Raw genomic sequence first — 20,441 nt, forward strand, 5'->3', positions numbered from 1 at the left:
CTACTCCTATGGGCACTGACACTGTCCTTTATGCTGACGAGAATGGTAAGTCGGTAGACAGCAAATTGTATCGAGGTATGATAGGCTCTCTACTTTACTTAACAGCGAGTAGACCGGACATTCAGTTCTCAGTATGCTACTGTGCTAGATATCAATCTAACCCTAAAGAATCTCATTACATAGCTGTAAAAAGAATCCTTAGATATTTGCAAAGCTCAGTGAACGCAGGTTTATGGTATCCCAACACTCATGATTTTACACTCGTTGGATACACTGACGCTGACTATGGACGAGACAAGCTTGAACGAAAAAACACCTCTGGAGGATGCCACTTCCTAGAAAGCTTTCTTGTATCCTGGTTCAGCAGGAAGCAGGCATCAGTAGCCTTGTCTACCACTGAAGCTGAGTACATTGCTGCTGGAAGCTGTGTTGCTCAAGTCCTATGGATTAAGCAACAGCTTGAAGACTATGGTGTTCAAACAAAGACAATTGAGGTCAAATGTGACAACAAAAGTGCAATTGATCTATCAAATAACCCAATTCAGCACAGCAGGATGAAGCATGTCAGCATCAGACATCACTTCATTAGAGACCATGTACTCAAAGGTGAGATCAAGCTGACCTATGTCCCAAGGGATGAGCAGCTTGCGGATATCTTCACGAAGCCACTGGCTCGTGAGCAGTTCAGCATACTGAGAGAAGCCATTGGTATGTTTAATCCTCTTCAGTAAATTCCAGTTCTAAATATAAATTCATGCTGAGTAAATTACCCTGCTGAATGAGTTATGCTATTATTTGCTGAGTGAATAGATGTATGCTGAGTGTTCAATGCTAAATGAATGAATATCACATACTGAGCAAATATGCGCACTGAGTAGTTATCTCAAACTGAGCAACCAATTACTTAAACCATCCGTTTGTATAAAACTGACTACTCAGAATATAGAACATTTAGGATTCTCCAACTGAGTAAATCGATCCGTTGCACTTAATGCTAAAGCACGTGAATAGCCACCTAGGATGACGTATGCGCCAAATGTGTCATAAATGCCAGTATCCTTGTCGGTTGACAATCCCAAGGACAAACTGACACATGGATACGATAAGATCCACCTCTCACCTCTATAAATAATGGGAAAATCCCCATATTTATCTCCTTATGCTTACAGAATTCTCTGGCATAAATATTTTCTCTCTCAAAAACTTCAAATCATTCATATCTTCTCTGCGAAAATGACGAACGATTCTGTAAACATCTCCGATGCCGGTCACCTATCTGCTGGAAGCCCTAAGCCTCCTACCTAGCATGGTCAAACCAAAGCTACCACACCGAGCAAGAAAAACCAGACTGACTAAGGTAACTCTTCTAAGGTGAAGAACCCTAAGCAACGAACCTACACCAAGGTCTATGAGAACGTCAGGGAATACAAGATTGACTACTCAAGGTGGTTCTCAAAAGAATTTGTGGAAAAAGAGCAACCATTCTGTGAGTGCATTTCGAAGAATGGCTGGTCCCTAGTAATTAGTTCCAAAGGGGGGGTTAGGAACTAATGTAACTTTTTCGCTTTTAATTATGCTGACTTAATGTTATTTTAAGAGTTTGATAACTCAGCATGTTGGTCAGCACGGGTGTTTGATTAGTCAGACAGTTTTAGTTCTATGCTGACTAAGACTGCTTGACTTGAGAGTTGGGAATTGACACTTGAAAGGTCAGCTTCCAACTTAACACTCAGATTTACTCAGTTTCAGTTTTAACAATTTATAAGCTGAGTAAATACAACAAGCAACACATACACATACACACACACACACACACACACACACACACACACACACACACACATATATATATATATATATAGAGAGAGAGTTTAGAAGTTACTCAGCACGACTTATCCTGGTTCGGCCTCTCTGCCTACGTCTAGTCCCTAGTTCCTCCTGGGATTTTCAATCCAATACTGAGCTCTTTCAAGGTAGAGCACAAACCCTTTACAAGGCAGTGAGTATGCAAGAGTACGTCCTCTATTCGTCTACTCAGCTCCTACTAAGTACTACAACCCAGCACTTAGATTTTTCTACCACTGAATACTTACAACCAAGTACTCAGCTCAACACTCTCAATATTCCTATTGATCACACACTTGTTCTTTTTCAACTAAAGAACACCTTAGATGATTACAAAACAATCAATCTAGCATTTACACAGAGAATAGAAAAATTGGTGTAAGATCTTTTTGTATTTGAGTGCTTTCAGAATTTTCTCTCTTCTATTTTTCTTTTGATGCTTGAGCAAATGATCCAAGAACTCTCATTGTCCTTTTATAGATGAATTTCTGAAGATTGGATCATTTGAATTGGTTTAGCCGTTGTGTCCAAAACGGCTCTTTTAGGGGACAGCTTCTGGTCAACTTCAGACTGTTCCGCCATTCCCTTCTTCTGTTTTCTTCAGGCGTCAGGTTTTGTCTTCTTGCATCAAACTTGTCTTTTTGTGCCAGTTGTCTTTTACCAATAATCCACAGACCCATGATTCTCGGAATTAGTCTTCTGTGTGCTTTCGAGGCTTCAATTATTGGTGCAGAAGATTGGCAGACTTTGTCCTTTAGTGAACGGATCTTTCGTGTTGTCCTGACTGTTACTCAGCTTCATTCGTTATCTTCGAATGTTCAACTTCTATGCTGAGTTCCTTCTTAGTCAGGTTCGTTCTTGTTAATTCTGAAGGAGTCTTCTGATTTAGTCAGCTTCGTTCTGGCAATTTTGAAAGAAGCTTCTGATGCTGAGTTCTACTTCACTCAGCTTCTATCCTTTCATGCTGAGTTTCGTTCCACTCAGCTTTTGGCTTATGCTGACTTTTGACCTGTCTGGCTTTATATATATATTTTTGCACTCAACATTGAATAAACACATTAGTACAATTAAATCAAAGCATTTAAATTTAATTGCCTCTTAATCATGGATGATTTTGTCAAATCAAAATCTTGTGGAAAGGTGTTTCAACAAACTCCCCCATTTTGATGTTGGCAAAATACATAATTATGGAACTCAGTTATAAGTTACCCCATGATTGATATATTTTTGAAATGACTCCCCCGTAAGGGTTGCACATATTGTCTTAACTTAATTCTAAACCTTCCAAGATTTAATTGAATTATCTTTAAGACATTTGTGTATACTGACTTAGTTTAATGTTGGATTTTTCAAGATCTGAACTTTTTGAATTTAAGTCAGCTTTCAAAAATATTAGAAGTATGTTGTTACTCAGTTTATTACCTAAGTGTTTTAGTGTTAATGTATACTGAGTATGTTTTACTTCTTAATTTGTTTGTTCAATTTTATCGACTATATTGAGAAAATAGTACTTGGCATAGATTAAACAAGAAAATAAAGCAAACACATATATGAAGGTTTCTATGCTAAGTTCTAAACATTTACTAGACTATATCTAGTTCTTCTTCTGAGCTTGGTGGTCATCTTTAGCTATTCCTTTGCCTTTGTCTTTACTTCCTGAGGCATTTCCTGTAAGCTGAGTTCCTCCTTGTCTCTGAGTTCCCTCTTGGCCGTTCTCCCCCGTTTTGCCATCATCGGGTTTATAAATGAATGTGTCAGTGCGAGCATGAGCGGAGAGGTGAGTGGAGTAACGCTAGAGCCGCTTAGTACTTTCTCGTAAGCCATCAATGATAGGAACACTATCATCTTGGACATGGCGAGGAACCCGAAGAGAACTGCTAATCATGCTGAGCAGGCATTCATGAGATTTGCTAAGCCAGGTGAGCGAGCTGGTGAGCTGACCAAAAGATTGGTGGTACATCTTGAGCAAGGCAGAGTCATAAAATATGCGCTGGGCATTGTTGATGCGCATTGCCTTCATTATTGCTTGTGAAAAGCTCAAGAGTTCACTGCTGGAGACTGGATCAACATCCATCTGTGCTTTGTTGATGTTGAGTAGGCTGACTGCTTCACTCAGTTGGTCAATTGTACACTGAGAAGAGGAAGATACTAAGTCACGAGTACTGGTCAGCTCAGCAGTAAGCTTGGTAAAGCATTCTTGAAGTTCAACAGAAGTGGCAAATGTATTGCCAGGTGTGCTCGATTTGGTCAGTTCTGCAGTGAACTTGGCAAAATATCCTTGAAGTTCAGCAGAAGTGGCGTACCATAGATTGACTTTTGAGGGTTGTTGGATTTTGCCTTCAATCGAGTTCAGATGGTTTACCATGGAGAGAACTAGTTCATTCAGCTTTGCTATTTGATCTTGGTTTGGTTGCTGAGTTTGAACAGTTGTTATAATACTTACCAGATCCTTGAGTCCTCTCAGTTCATTGAGAAGCTGAGTGATGCCAGATAGGTGGAAGGACTCAGCATGAGACGATCTAGTAGCATCAGCTTGAGAGGTGTTCAAATCTTGAAGCAAGGACTGAGCAGAGGCAATGATGTGTCTTCCTGACTCAGTAGCATTCAAGTATTGGAATTGGCCAGCATTTGTCTCAGAGGCTGGAATTGAGCTTGATGGTGGAGGAGTTTGCTCTTTGCCAGATTGATCACCTTGATTGGTGACTAGGCTTTGATGCAGATTACCTTCAGGAGCTGAGTTGTCAACACGCTGAGTTGGAGGTGGAGTTTGGTTAGTCATGTTGACCTGCTCATCCTGAGTGGGTGAAGTTGAAGCAGCATTTGTTCCTTCTTGAACAGTTGGATTTGGATCTTCAAGGGTTTTGGCTTGTTCCTCATCCTGAGTAACAGAGGCTTGTTTTTCCTTAGAGGGAGACTCAGGGTCATTTGCAAAATATGCGAACTGTAGCTCAGACATGCCAGTGAATTGTTCTGGAAGAGGAGAATCTGCAAGAAGATCAATAACTTGTGTTTTGTGGGCTTTCTTCTTAAGCCGCTTGAACCTTTGTTCCTTGGGAGGAGAAGGGTCAGCATCAATGTTCTCCTCATCAGTATCAACTGTCTCTTCTACCATAGTTGGATCCTCATGTTGCTCAACATGATCCTCAACAGCAACATTTTCTTCTTCCTCAACTCTTTGCTCAACATCATCCTGAGGCTGCTCAACGTCAGCAGGTTCTTCCTGCTCAGTATGGATGTTTTCCTCAATATGAGTTTCTTTGTCAACTTCCCTTTCTACTTCAACATTTGTTTTCTCAGCTTATTGCTCAGGTTCTTTCTCAGCTTCCTTCTCTAGGTCAGTTCCATGACCTTTGGATGATACAACCCAATCTAGGGGATCAGCTTCAACTGTTTGTAAGGAATTAACCTTCTTCCTTTTCATCAAGGGGGATTCTGGAGTACCCTCTTCTTCATCCTCAGGCTCTTCTAGCATCTTTCTCTTCTCTGCCGACTCAGCTTTTTCCTTAGCTTTGTCAGCTTTAACCTTTTCTTAAGGCACTAGTCTCACTTTCTTTGGTACAGCATGGATGTCTTTGGAGCCTGTTTCAATGGCCTTTCTCTTCTTCGTCTTCTTTTCCTTAGGTGACTCAGCAGGAACCTCCACTTCTTTCTCAGGCTCATTTTCAGGCTCAATGTCTAGCTCAGCTTCATCATCAATAACTTCTTCATATCCCTTCAAAGGTTGATTGTACAATAGTCCAACCAGCAGAGCTGCTGTGATCTCACTTCCCAAAGTGTCAGTTTCATTGATTGTCTCAATCTGTTTGTCCTCAATGATCTTAGTGATCAAAGAACCCAGCCTGAGCTTCTTTCCACTGCGTTGAAAAGCCCCAACCAGAAAAACGGGCATGTTGAGTGGAGTGTAGGTCAACATGTGCCATATGAAGCACTGTTCAAAATTGGAGGCAGATGAGGCTGAGTTGAGTTTGGGGAAGATGAAGTTGGTCAGCATGTAGTGAGCCATCTTCTGGTCTTGCCCCATACACGTGCTGGGTATTTCCCCTTTATGATCTTTGGGTTTGCAGAACCCCTTGATCTTGTCAAGTTTTTCCTTTGGTACTTTCTCTTTTGTTGTCCTAAATTCTATTCCTTCATCAGGTAAATCAAGCAAAGTAGCTAGATAGGCAGGGGTTATGGTGATTTTCTGATCTTTGATTGTAGTCTCCAAGTAGTCAGCATCATCCTCATCAACAAGCATGTTAGAGTAAAATTCTCTGACCAGCCTGGGTACGTTTTTCCGGCGAGTGAGAAGAGACCGGTCCATTTGTTCTTCTCGATCCAGTCGCAGAACGGTTTCTCTGAAGTGACGAAACCTGGAGAGAACCATCTACATTTCAATACTTCCAAGTTATTGACCTTTTTATGGACTTTGATCATATTCCTTTCAATTTGCCTCGAAGAACCAGCGTGGTCAGCTTGAGTGGGTTTGCCAGAGGTTTGGCCAGGCTGAGTGGTGAGGTTAGGGATTTCGTTCTTGCCGAAAGCCATTGTTATCGAGGAAGGTTTTTAAGATTTAGGGAGAGAGGAGAATTCGATTTTAAAAGATCGTAAGCGTAAAGAGAAATGAGTGGGGGTCCTTCTGCTACTTATAGAGTTTTTAGTCATTAATGAACTAGCCGTTTTCATCTTGGGACTCTAATCGACAAAGATTCTGCCATTTATAACAGGTTCGGCGCATGGGTATTCATCATTACTTGCGTTTTCCTAGGTATGATTTGTTACACGTGTCATTTTTTATCGATGCAAGTGGGCATTTACTCAGTTTTCCAGAATATGAATCGTTTATGATACTGAGTATTTAATTCTACGTAGATGGATTTCCTATCTCTTAGTAACTCAACATACGTTCATCACACAACATGTACATTCACTCAGCATAAGGTGATTACTCAATATGTCTATTTACTCAGCATTTGTATCTACTCAACATAGACTATTAAGCTCAATGTGCAGTAGTTACTAGATTGATATCAGTCAGCATGACAATCACTCAACATTTATTCAAATACTTAGAATTGTTGAAGAGGATTAGACATACCGATGGCTTCCCTTAGTATGTTAAATTGTTCACGAGCCAAAGGTTTGGTGAAGATATCTGCAAGCTGTTCATTTGTTGGTACATAAGTCAGCTTGATCTCACTCTTTAGTACGTGATCTCTGATGAAGTGATGCCTTATGCTGACATGCTTCATCCTGTTGTGTTGAATAGGATTCTTGGATAGATCAATGGCACTTTTGTTGTCACATTTGATCTCTATTGTCTCAGTTCTTACTCCATAATCCTCAAGCTGTTGCTTTATCCATAGGACTTGAGCTACACAACTTCCAGCAGCAACGTACTCAGCTTCAGTTGTAGACAGAGCAACTGATGACTGTTTCTTGCTGAACCAAGATACTAGACAGCTTCCAAGGAAATGGCATCCTCCTGAAGTACTCTTACATTCTAGCTTATCCCGTCCATAGTCAGCATCAGTGTATCCTATGAGTGTGAAGTCATTTAAGGCTGGATACCATAAACCTGCATCAACTGAGCTCTGCAAATATCTAAAAATTCTTTTTACAACAATTAAGTGAGATTCCCTTGGGTCAGCTTGATATCTTGCACAATAACATACTGAGTACTGTATATCAGGTCTACTAGCAGTGAGATAAAGTAGGGAGCCTATCATACCTCGATAAAGTTTACTATTGACTTACTTTTCTCATCTTTGCATAGGACAGTATCAGTACCCATAGGGGTTGATATGGGCTTACAATCTTCCATATCAAATTTCTTTAACATCTCCTTGGTGTACTTGGACTGACTAATGAAGATGCCGTTCTTACCTTGCTTGATCTGAAGTCCAAGGAAGAAGCTGAGTTCTCCCATCATAGACATTTCGAACTCAGTCTGCATATGTTTGCTAAACTCTTGACACAAAGATTCGTCAGTAGCACCAAATATTATATCATCTACATAGATTTGTGCAAGTAGGGTATGTTTACCCTTTTTCTTAATGAACAAGGTTGTGTCAGCTTTTCCTCTGACATAATTCCTGGTCAGTAGGAAGTTGGTCAACCTTTCATACCAAGCTCTTGGAGCTTGCTTCAGGCCATATAAGGCCTTCTTGAGTTTATAAACGTGGTTTGGAAATTTTGGATCTTCAAAGCCCGGAGGTTGATTAACATATACCTCCTCGTTTATAAATCCATTAAGAAATGCACTTTTAACATCCATTTGATACAATTTAAAGTTCATGAAACTAGCATATGCACACAATATACGTATAGCTTCTAACCTAGCAACTGGTGCAAAGGTTTCACCATAATCAATGCCCTCTTGCTGACTATAGCCTTGGGCTACAAGTCGAGCTTTGTTCCTAATTACATTTCCATGATCATCTAGTTTGTTTCTAAAAACCCACTTAGTTCCTATGGATTTTTGATTCCTAGGTTTAGGTACTAAATCCCATACCTCATTTCTTGTGAATTGGTCAAGCTCTTCTTGCATAGCATTGATCCAATACTCATCATGCTCAGCATCAGCAAAGTTCTTTGGTTCATGAACTGATACGAAAGCAACGTTGCTAAGGAACTTCCTAAGCTGATCTCTAGTCATTACTTTGTTGTTTGCATCATCAAGGATGGACTTTTCTGAATGTCCTCTTGGAATTTTTATCTCCTTGGGTAATGTTGAGTTGTTTGGAACAGGTGTTTCTACAATCTTTGCAGGGACAGATTGGTCAGCAAAGATAATTTCAGTTTCGATTTTACTTTTGGTCAGTTCTTGTACTGATGACTCAGCATGTCCATTTTGGTCAGCAGGAGCTGAGTTGGGTTCTTCCTCTGTGTGTTGAGTTGTTCTTCCTGCAGGGTTAGTTTCATCGAAATCTACATGGACTGACTCTTCTACAACCTGGGTCCTTTTATTATAAATTCCATATGCTTTACTGTTTGTTGAGTATCCCAAAAAGATCGCTTCGTCAGCTTTGGCATCAAACTTTGCCAGATTATCCTTAGTGTTGAGTATAAAACATTTACACCCAAAGGCACGAAAGTATCCAATATTGGGCTTTCGTCCTTTCCAAAGTTCATAAGGGGTTTTCTTTAATATAGGTCTTACTAATGCCCTATTCAATATATAACATGCTGTATTGACAGCTTCTCCCCAAAAATACTTTGGAAGCCTATTTTCACTCAGCATTGTCCTAGCAATTTCTACTATTGTCCTATTCTTCCTTTCAACAACTCCATTTTGTTGAGGAGTTCTAGGGGCAGAGTAATTGTGGTCAATACCATTAGTTTCACAAAATTCATCAAACAATTGGTTTTTGAATTCTCCACCATTATCACTTTTAATGTGAGCTACTCTTAGGTCTTTGTCATTTTCAAGCCTTTTGACTAATGTGGTAAATATCTCAAATGTCTCATCTTTGTTACTTAGCAAGATGACCCAAGTATACCTAGAGAAATCATCTACAATAACTAAGGAAAATTTCTTACCTCCCATGCTGAGTGGCTGGATAGGTCCGAAAAGATCCAAATGTAGTAATTCCAATGGTCTTTTGGTTGAGACAACCTTTTTGCTATGAAATGATTTTTTAATTTGTTTACCTTGCTGACAAGCATTACACAGTTGATCTTTTTCATACTTTAATTTGGGTAATCCCTTAACTAATTGCTTTTTAGCTAGTTTGGCAAGGAGGTCCATGCTGACATGCCCAAGTCTCCTATGCCATAGCCAGGAGTTATCCTCTTTTGACACCAAGCATATACTTTTTGAAAATTCCTTTTCCAAACTCAATATGTAAACATTTTCTACACGAGGGGCTGTTAAAATCAAATCATTTGTTTTTCCCTCGAGTATCTGACACTTAGTATCATCAAATATAACCTTCCTTCCACTCTTGCAAAGCTGAGCTACACTTAGAAGATTATATTTGAGACCTTTAAGTAAGGAGACTGACTCAATTTTAGGGTTACCTCCGATAGTTCCTGAGCCAACTATCTTGCCCTTCTTGTTATCTCCAAAACTTACACTACCTCCTCGTTTAAGCTCTAGTGTGATGAACTGAGTTTCATCACCTGTCATGTGTCTTGAGCATGCGCTGTCTATATACCAGAGTTTTGATTTCTCCACGCATGTCAAGCTAACCTGTATTTTAAACTATTCGTCTTTAGGTACCCAATTCTTTTTGGGTCCTTTCTTGTTAGTGTAAACATGTGCAAAGTCATATTTCAACTTGTGACGACATACTTTTGTAGTATGGCCACTTTTACCATAAAAGCCACACATAGTTACCCTTTGAGGGTGATATTGAGTGTGGTCAGCATTGTTGTGCTAAGCATGCCAACATACCTTGGTAGTATGACATTTCTTACCACAGAAGTCACATTGGACAGTCTGTTTGTTATGCCAGCACACAGCTTTTGTGTGTCCTTTCTTCCCACAACAGCTACATTGAGTAAGCTGTTTATGCTGACCAGTACCTGAGTACTCAGTATGGGGTTTATTCTTAGTTGAACTTTTTATTTGGTTCTGTAAGGTTGTGACATCCTTTCTAAGTTTCTTTGACTCAGTTTGAACCTCCGTGACAAACTTATGTAAGATTTGCATATTCGTATGTAAATCTGAGTTGTCCTGGAGGAGATATCGGAGGTCACTTAGCTTGACCTTCTCAATCTCGTCACAGCGCCTGCTGAGTGCCTTACTCATTTTGTTACACTTCTTAGTTAGTGTATATAAGTCACTCAGGGCATTTACCATTTCGTTTCTAAGCAAAAGTAAGGATGTTACCTCATTGTTGTTTTCCTCCTGCTCAGAATCTCCAGAGAGGTCGGCTTGCTCAGATTGAGATTGGTCAGCTCCATCATCTGCCATGAAACATATGTTGGCTGTTTCATTTTGCTCAGCTTCGGATGATGTTGACTCATCACTGTCACTCCACGTGGCCACCATTGCCTTTTTGCTTCCATTTGTATCTTTCTTCAGACTAGGACATCTTGACTTAATATGCCCAGTTTGATGGCACTCATAACATGTGACGGGCTTGGAGCTGTCCTTTTTGTATCTGGTGTCACTGGACTCAGCTTTATATCTGTCTCCTCTCTTGTATGGCCGCTTACTATTTCTTTCATTTCTTCTGAACAACTTTTTCATTTTTCTAGTAAACATGGCCATTTCCTCATCATCAGTAGACTCAGCTTCTGTGGAGTCAGCTTTCATCACTAGTGATTTCTGTTTCTTGTCCTCAGATTTTTCTTTAGCTTCAAAGTTTTTCATTGAAATTTCATGGGTCAGCAAGGAACCGATCAGCTCATCATATTTGTATGTGGTCAGGTCCTGAGCTTCCTCTACAACTGTCTTCTTAGCTTGCCAGCTTTTGGGAAGACTTCGTAAGATCTTCTTTACTTGTTCTTCTTCAGTGAAATTCTTACCGAGTCTTTTAAGCTCATTTATTATGTTGGTGAACCTGGCATTCATTGCTGAGATGTCCTCATTGTCAGTCATCTCGAACAGCTCATACAATCGCATGTGTTGGTTCACTTTAGATTCCTTGACCTTGCTGGTGCCTTCATAAGTTACTTCCAGCTTCTTCCAGATCTCCTGTGCTGACTCACAACCTGAAATCTTATTGTATTCTGCAGCATCTAAAGCACAGTGAAGCATATTGATAGCCGAAGTATTATTTTGTAATTTTCTGAGGTCATCCTCTGTCCACTCAGCTTCACTTTTAACAATTTTCTCATTGTTAACAGTTTTGAATGGCACATGTGGACCTTGAACAATTGCAAGCCATGTACTCATGTTTGTGGCTTGTATAAAGTTCTTCATTTTATTTTTCCAGAATGTATAATTTGACCCAAAGAATAGGGGAGGTCTAATGATTGATAATCCCTCAGGGAGTATCTATGTTGTTTGGTTTTCTGGGAGGAAACAAGTGCTATTTTCACCCATTTTTCGGGATCAGCTCAAGATTGTTAGATCTTTGAGTAGTGAGCTTAGGCTCTGATACCACTTGTTGGTCCCTAGTAATTAGTTCCAAAGGGGGGGAGGTTAGAAACTAATGTAACTTTTTCGCTTTTAATTATGCTGACTTAATGTTATTTTAAGAGTTTGATAACTCAGCGTGTTGGTCAGCACGGGTGTTTGATTAGTCAGACAGTTTTAGTTCTATGCTGACTAAGACTGCTTGCCTTGAGATTTGGGAATTGACACTTGAAAGGTCAGCTTCCAACTTAACACTCAGATTTACTCAGTTTCAGTTGTAACAATTTATAAGCTGAGTAAATACAACAAGCAACACATACATATATATATATATATATATATATATATATATATATATATATATATATATATATTGAGAGAGAGAGTTTAGAAGTTACTCAACACGACTTATCCTGGTTCGGCCTCTCTGCCTACGTCCAGTCCCCAGTTCCTCCTGGGATTTTCAATCCAATACTGAGCTCTTTCAAGGTAGAGCACAAACCCTTTACAAGACAGTGAGTATGCAAGAGTATGTCCTCTATTCATCTACTCAGCTCCTACTAAGTACTACAACCCAGCACTTAGATTTTTCTACCACTGAATACTTACAACCAAGTACTCAGCTCAACACTCTCAATATTCCTATTGATCACACACTTGTTCTTTTTCAACTAAAGAACACCTTAGATGATTACAAAACAATCAATCTAGCATTTACACAGAGAATAGAAAAATTGGTGTAAGATCTTTTTGTATTTGAGTGCTTTCAGAATTTTCTCTCTTGTATTTTTCTTTTGATGCTTGAGCAAATGATCCAAGAACTCTCATTGTCCTTTTATAGATGAATTTCTGAAGATTGGATCATTTGAATTGGTTTAGTCGTTGTGTCCAAAACGGCTCTTTTAGGGGACATCTTCTGGTCAGCTTCAGACTGTTCCGCCATTCCCTTCTTCTGTTTTCTTCAGGCGTCAGGTTTTGTCTTCTTGCATCAGACTTGTCTTTTTGTGCCAGTTATCTTTTACCAATAATCCACAGACCCATGATTCTCGAAATTAGTCTTTTGTGTGCTTTCGAGGCTTCAATTATTGGTGCAGAAGATTGGAAGACTTTGTCCTTTAGTGAACGGATCTTTCGTGCTGTCCTGACTGTTACTCAGCTTCATTCGTTATCTTCGAATGTTCAACTTATATGCTGAGTTCCTTCTTAGTCAGTTTCGTTCTTGTTAATTCTGAGGGAGTCTTCTGATTTAGTCAGCTTCGTTCGGGCAATTTTGAAAGAAGCTTCTGATGCTGAGTTCTACTTCACTCAGCTTCTATCCTTTCATGCTGAGTTCCGTTCCACTCAGCTTTTGGCTTATGCTGACTTTTGACCTGTCTTACTTTATATATATATTTTTGCACTCAACATTGAACAAACACATTAGTACAATTAAATCAAAACATTTAAATTTAATTGCCTCTTAATCATGGATGATTTTGTCAAATCAAAATCTTGTGGAAAGGTGTTTCAACATGAGCTGTTCTCAATAAGCTACAATACCTACCCTGACTTGGTAAGGGAATTCTGCCACAACCTGTGTGTCGCTGATGACAACCAGGACCACTTAGCCACCAAGGTGAAGGACAAAACCATCTTCATCAATCCCACCTACCTAGCCAGCCTTCTGAAACTCAAGAATGAAGGAGCCATTCTTAGGAAGTCTGGAGATCAGGACATCACTGGGTATTCCACTACATTCTGCAAACCTACTGGCCATGCTGGAGAAATCTCCAGTACTTCAATGGGCCAACACCAAAAGATGGCACACTACCTGCTGACTAATTACATCTACCCGAAGATAAATTGCACCAGCTCAGCAACAAACTTTGAGCAATGCTTCATATAGAATATGCTGACATACAAACCCATCAATATGCCAGTATTCTTGATTGCCGACCTTCAAAGGAGCACTGGCACTCTAAGGCTGGGTTCACTCATTACCAAAATCCTCCTTGACCACCGAGTAGACCTAACGCAGGAAACCAAAGCCAAAGGATCAGAGATTATTGACGCTGCCCTATTTGATTTAAAGTTTAATCAGCCAATCAAGAAAGCAAAAGGTTCTGCTGACCCAAACGCTGAGGGGACGGTAATAAAAAAGGGCAAAAGAACTAAGGCCCCTGCTGACAGAAAGAGGAAACCTGTGCAAAACACCTCTAAGGAAGCTGTTCCCGCTCCTAAGAAGATAAAGATTATGTCCAAAGGAACGACTGCACACGCTGAGCCCAAGTCAGCTGAGAAAAGACCTAGGCAAGATGAGCCTGAGGCAGATGAAAGGGAAAACCTTCATGACGAACCTCTGAGTAAGAAGCAGAAGAACTCTTCAGAGTTAAGTCCAATCGATGCCATTCCTGCTGGCTTCTTTGTTCCCGACGACTCTCACTATACTCAGAGTCAAGGTGTTGCCGCTGAGCAACAGAACGATGAAGTTGAACTGGATGATCAGTTCATTGAACAGTTGGAAGAAGAATTAGATGAGGAAGATCAGGATGATGAGTAAGAAGAAGAAGGAGAAGAGAGTGGTCAGGATGACACTGAGGAGACAACAAGTGAAGAAGATGCTGAGCCAACTCACACTGAGTTGACTGTAGAAGAAGAAGCTGAGCAAACTGAACATCAGGAAGCTGATGAAGGAGTAAATTCTCCATCTCATTCAATTCAATCAATTCACGCTGATCCCACTCCTCCAAGGACCCAGGGAAAAAGAAGAAGACTTGTCAAGGCACACCCAACAATTGTGTTTGACGTCATGGATGACTTAACGCAGAAAAGACCAACCACCGATCCATCGACTATAAAGCTAAAATTCTTCAAGAAATCTTCTACTACTCTGCCAGAGCACACTGAAAAGCAAGCCTCTATTTCTCTTCCACAGGAACAAGCCGATTTAGATGCTTCTGAGAACCCAACTAACACCGAGCCAATTCTCAATGCAGATGCTGAACCTAGCCCTCTGCCGGCTAAGGAAATTCCTGCTCCAGTCAGCACTGAACCTATCCAACCTTCAACAGAAAGTCAGCTTCAGCCTGACTCTGAACCTGCATCCAATGCTGCTGTTCAATCACCTCTGCATTCTACAGAACAAGTGCAGGTTGAAACACTAAGACCAGTCACTGACCCCACTGGCACTACAAATGATGCACTGAATCTCACTCCTCCACCAGCTGGTCAAACTAATGAAGACTCATACAACTACCTCACTGCCACTGAGTCTGGTAGAAGGATAATTAACTCGGCTCAGGCCTTGATCCAAGATCTTCATCAAACTTCAGACACTGCTGCTGGGTCTTCCGATAATGAGTCCACTTAGCTTCCATAAGTCACTCAACTTCTCAATGAGGTTCGAGGTCTAAAAGACGTGCTGAGTGTAATGATCAATATCCAAGCCCAACAACCAAAGTAGGAGTCCATAACAAAGCTGGCTGAACTCCAGCTGACCATGGTTCAACATATCAACTCCCTTCAGGGGCAATTTCAAGCCTTGTCAGTTGCGAACTCAGGGTATGCAACTTCTGCCGAAGTTCATCAGTTATTTACCCAGCTTCAAACTGAGCAAGAGAAGACAAACCATCATCTTTCCTCTTACTCCTAATGCTCAGTAGAACAGATCGACGAAGTTGTTCGTCTTCTGAATCTAAACAAGGCAGAGATGGACACTGACCAGATGAAGCAGAATGAGATTCTCCAGTATACACATCAAATCTTTACCCATGTCCGTCATTCCAACATTCATCGTCAGTTCTATGACTCATCTCTGCTCAAGATGTTTCATCAGGCTTATGCTGCGCTGACTGATACACTTACTTGGATGGGTAAATCTCAAGCCTACGCACTGAGCATCCTCAGCGCTGCTGAAATTGGTGTGCCTCAAGAGGTATTCGACGATGGTGTTGCTATCTTTGATGGCATAAATGAAAGCACCAGCAAGCTGAAGGACTTCTCAGCTCGTATATCTGAAGCTGCTCAAAACAGCACCTTCAGGCCTCCTCCTCCTCCTGATGCTGCCAAAACGGGGGAGAAAGAACAAACAGGAAGAACTCAGCATGAGGCTGCTGGAAGTAGTTAGCTTAAGGGAAAGGGAAAATTGATATATAAGAAGAAATAACTTAGTTATGATAGCTAGTTTCTAAGTCTTAAGTATCCCTGTTATGTATAATGCTGACTACTTATTAATACTATGCTTGCATCAAAATTTTCAAATCTTATGTGATGCTGAGCTATTATGTTTTGCATACATCAACTGTGTTTATCATTCTGAATGTCTTCTGACTGTATGCTGTTAACATTGTCTTGTATGATTAAAACATTGTCCTATAAGACTCATTGAACAATAAAATACTCAGCGCTCTCTGATAGTTAAATCTTTCGCTTAAAACCGAGTTAATAGAATATGTTTCATGAGCTGACCTTTATTTGAAAACTGACTTAGGACCTACTCGATTAAACCTTAAAATGTTTTGAGTAAAACTGTGTCAGTAGCTCAACCCTTACGGGGGAGTTTATTAAGTTATAAAAGGTCATCTATCATGGGGGAGCTCAAAACTGAGTTCTTCACTGAATAGTTTTGCCAACATCAAAATGGGGGAGTTTGTTGAAACACCTTTCCACATGATTTTGATTTGACAAAATTATTTGAGTATATGTTTAAAAATATTTTAAAACACACTAAGTTTAAATGCTTTGATTTATTACACTAATGTGTTTGTTCAATGTTGAGTTAAATTATTCATATGACATAAACACTAAAAGGCTAAAGGCCCAAAGGAAAGTCAAAGGCCCAAGGCAACTCGGCCCGTGTAAACAAAACTCTGTCGTTGTGGACAAAACGCAGCTCAGCATGAAGAAGGATCTAGAAGACTTTCTTTATCTACTTCGGAACGAAGCTGCTGAGTTGGACGACAAAGAGTACAAGACAGCAGCTGAGCAAGGAACAACTTCAAAACAAAGTATTTCTACTTTGGGTAAAGTTTAGAAGACACAGAAAGCTGTCTGGAAGACTTTGCCATAAAAGGCGAAACATTCTGCCTGTCTGTCTAAAAGCTGCTCAGCACTGACCGAAGACAAAAGATACAATAATCTGATTGGCCAACGACACTGAGCGTGTACTGAGTGACAACGACATCAAGCCGTTTCCCTCCAATGGTTATTTCGAAATTTGAAATAACCGATACCTCAAGTGTCACTATAAATAGGCCTTTCAGTTGCTTCATTCGATGCAGATCTTCACCAGGCCATTACGCTGACCAATTTTCTACTCGAAGAATCTGTGTGAAAAAGCAAAGCAAATACTTACACCAATTTCCATATTACTGTGTAAAAGTCTAGAGTGATTATCTAGTCATTTAAAGTGTCTTAGCAATTGTTGTTTAGGACAAACTTATTATCATTTCTAGAATTAGAAAGGAGAGGCTGAGTACTCGGTTATAGTACTCAGCAACAGAATAGGAGTGAGTAGAGGTATAGAGGAAGGTACTCTTGTTATACTCAGCTTCTTGTTGTAAAAGGTTTGATGCTCTACCGTTAAAGAGCTCAGTAGAGAATTCGAAAGCTCGGAACGTGTTCCGGGGACAAGACGTAGGCGTAGAGGCCGAACCTGGATAAATCTGCTGAGTAACATCGTTCTAACCTTAAACTCCTTTAATATATATATATATATTGCTTGCTTAACCAAAACTGGCCAAGTAAAGAGGTCACACTGAGTTGTGTGCATTGAGTATCTGAGTTCAGGAATAGACTTAAGTGCTATCTCCTGACTCAAAGAAAGAAGCTGACTTAGTCACCAGTTGACTAAGCTAGTGTCTTGAGTTAACTTAGAGCGCTGTGTAATTCCTTTTCAAAGTAAAAGAAGTCAGCCTCAACGTACAAAATTTTAAATAGTTCCTAACCCCCCCCATTGGAACTAACTTGTTACGTTATAAGGGACCAACCGTTTGCAATATGGTTCAGGCTTTCTTTGATCATGGTTGCATCTTGTCTGGTTTAAACTCTAGTATTATGGCTCTAATTCCTAAAGTAGCTGAAGCTGACAGAATTGAAAATTTTCGTCCAATTGTGATGAGTAACTTTGGTATTAAAATCATCACAAAAATTCTTGCTGACCGCCTTGCAGTTATTGCAGCAAGGATTGTCTCTCCCAACCAGTATAGTTTCCTTAAAGGTAGAAGCATTCATTAGTGAATTGCCTTAGCTTCTGAGGGAGTCAATATGCTGGACAGAAAACGTTTTGTTGGACACATGGCCTTAAAAATTGATATTCGTAAGGCTTTTATTACTTTAGATTGGAACTTCTTTTTGGCTGTGTTGGATTCCTTCGGTTTTTCTCTCACTTTCAGGGATTGGATCCTAAACATTCTGGCATCTTCTCGTATTTCTGTGATGATTAATGGTTCTTCGAAGGGTTACTTTTCTTGTTATAGAGGGGTTAGACAAGGGGACCCCCTCTCCCCTCTTTTGTTTGACATTGCTGAGGATTTTTTTCTCTCGTTGGTGAGGGAGGGTTCTTATTCTCCCATGTATTATTCTGGAGGAAATGCTTTTCCCTCTCATCTTCTTTTTGCTGATGACATGCTCATTTTTGGAGTGGCATCCTTGAGTAACTTGCATGCTCTCAAGGATTTCTTCCTGCTCTATGAACAGATCTCCGGTCAGCAGGTTAGTTGGGACAAATCTGCTATCTTTTTTGGTTCTCAAGTAAGTCCTCCGAGAAGGGTTCGTCTTGCTCACTGCCTTGGCATCCGTTTGGAGTCTCTCCCTTTCAATTACTTAGGAGTCCCTCTATTCAAAGGAGCTCCAAGGGGTCATCATCTCAGCAGTCTTACTGACAAATTTCTCTCTCAATTTAGCAAGTGGAAAGGCAGCTCTCTCTCTTTTGCAGGGCGTTTAACTCTAATTAAGTCTGCTATGACTGGTTCTCTGGTTCATTCATTCATGATCTATAAGTGGCCAGTGGGATTGTTGAATAAACTCAATAGAAGTGTTAGGAACTTCCTTTAGACGGGTTGTATCGACCAAAGGAAACTAATCACGGTTCCTTGGCAGACTTGTTGCAAAAGTTTGGAAGGAGGTGGTTTGGGTATTAAAGACTTTAGGATCTTTAACCAGGCTCTCTTGGGTAAGATGTGTTGGGAACTGATTCAAGGTACCAGTCTAGCTCTTTCTCTGATGAAATCTAGATTTATGGCTATCTCTGGTTTGCCTAAAGCTACCATTTCTCCTTCCTCGATTTGGTCTTCTTGTAAGTTTGTTTATTCTTCCATTTGGGACCAGACCTTTTAGTGGATTGGCCAGTCTTCTTCACTTAATTTCTGGACGGATAGGTGGATAGTACCATCGGTGGCGAACAGATTGGGTCTTGATCACCAGGATAAGCGTTCTCGCTATAATTCTGTTGATGATTTTTTGGTAAATTCTGAGTGGCTTGACTTAGGTACTCTACCTGCGGTTGTTCAAGACAGTATTCGATCTATTCATCGGGGTAGAGATGATATTGACTTCTGCGCTTGGCAGCCCTCTACGAAGGGTATTTTCTCTGCCAAAGAGTACTATTCGGTTCTCGGTCCTAGTTCCTCCTCTGTGGACTGGTATAAATTTGTTTGGAATGCTTCCACTCCCCCTTCTCGTTCCTTCACTTTTTGGAGAGTTTTGCATGGACGAGTTCCAACTCATGACCTCCTGCAGCGTCTTGGTTTCTCCATTGCCTCTCGTTGTGCTCTATGTGGTAGGGATGTTGAGTCCATTAACCACTTATTCATTAGTTGTTCTTTTGTAGATTCTTTTTGGAGAGCCCTTGATATCCATTTTGACTGCTCTTTGCCTCGTCATTCCCAATTCATCCACTTCTTCACCAATCTTCGTAGCATTCATTTTAGCTCACAGGTGTTGTTGCTCTGGCGTGTGGCCGCTGTCACTTGTATCTGGTTAATTTGGCACTGCAGGAATGAAGCAATTTTTAAGGATGTTTCTCCTTCTATTCAGCACTCGAAGATCACCCTCTTTCGATTGATTCGAGAGTCCTTGGCCATTTCTAAAGGTTTTTGCTCTTCTCGGCGAGATGCTGATATTTTATCCCGCCTTCTGTCTTCTCCTAGGCCGCCTCCTGCCCCCAGCATTATTCCGGTCCATTGGCTTAAACCTCCTCTGGGCTGGGTTAAAGTCAATGTGGACGGCTCTGCTTTTGGCACTCCTGGCGAGGCTGGTGCGGGAGGCATTTTTCGCAACTATCGTGGCTTTCCCAAAGGTTGTTTTGGTTTTTCTACCCCTCATTCTTTTGCTTATATGGCTGAATTGAGAGCCGCTATTTTTGCAATTGAACTTGCTTGGGAGAAAAATTGGCATCAACTTTGGGTTGAGTCAGACTCAATGTACATAGTTAACCTGCTTAGACTCCGCTCCTTGGATGTTCCTTGGAGTATTCGTCAAGAATGGTTGCACTGCCTCAGCATTTGCTCTAGAATGAACATTATCTTTTCACACATCTTTAGAGAAGGAAATAGAGTTGCTGATGCATTGGCAAAGTTTGAAGTATCTTTCTCTGTGATCAATGGGTGGC

The sequence above is a fragment of the Euphorbia lathyris genome, chromosome 9, assembly GCF_963576675.1.
Source record: "Euphorbia lathyris chromosome 9, ddEupLath1.1, whole genome shotgun sequence".
NCBI lineage: Eukaryota > Viridiplantae > Streptophyta > Magnoliopsida > Malpighiales > Euphorbiaceae > Euphorbia > Euphorbia lathyris.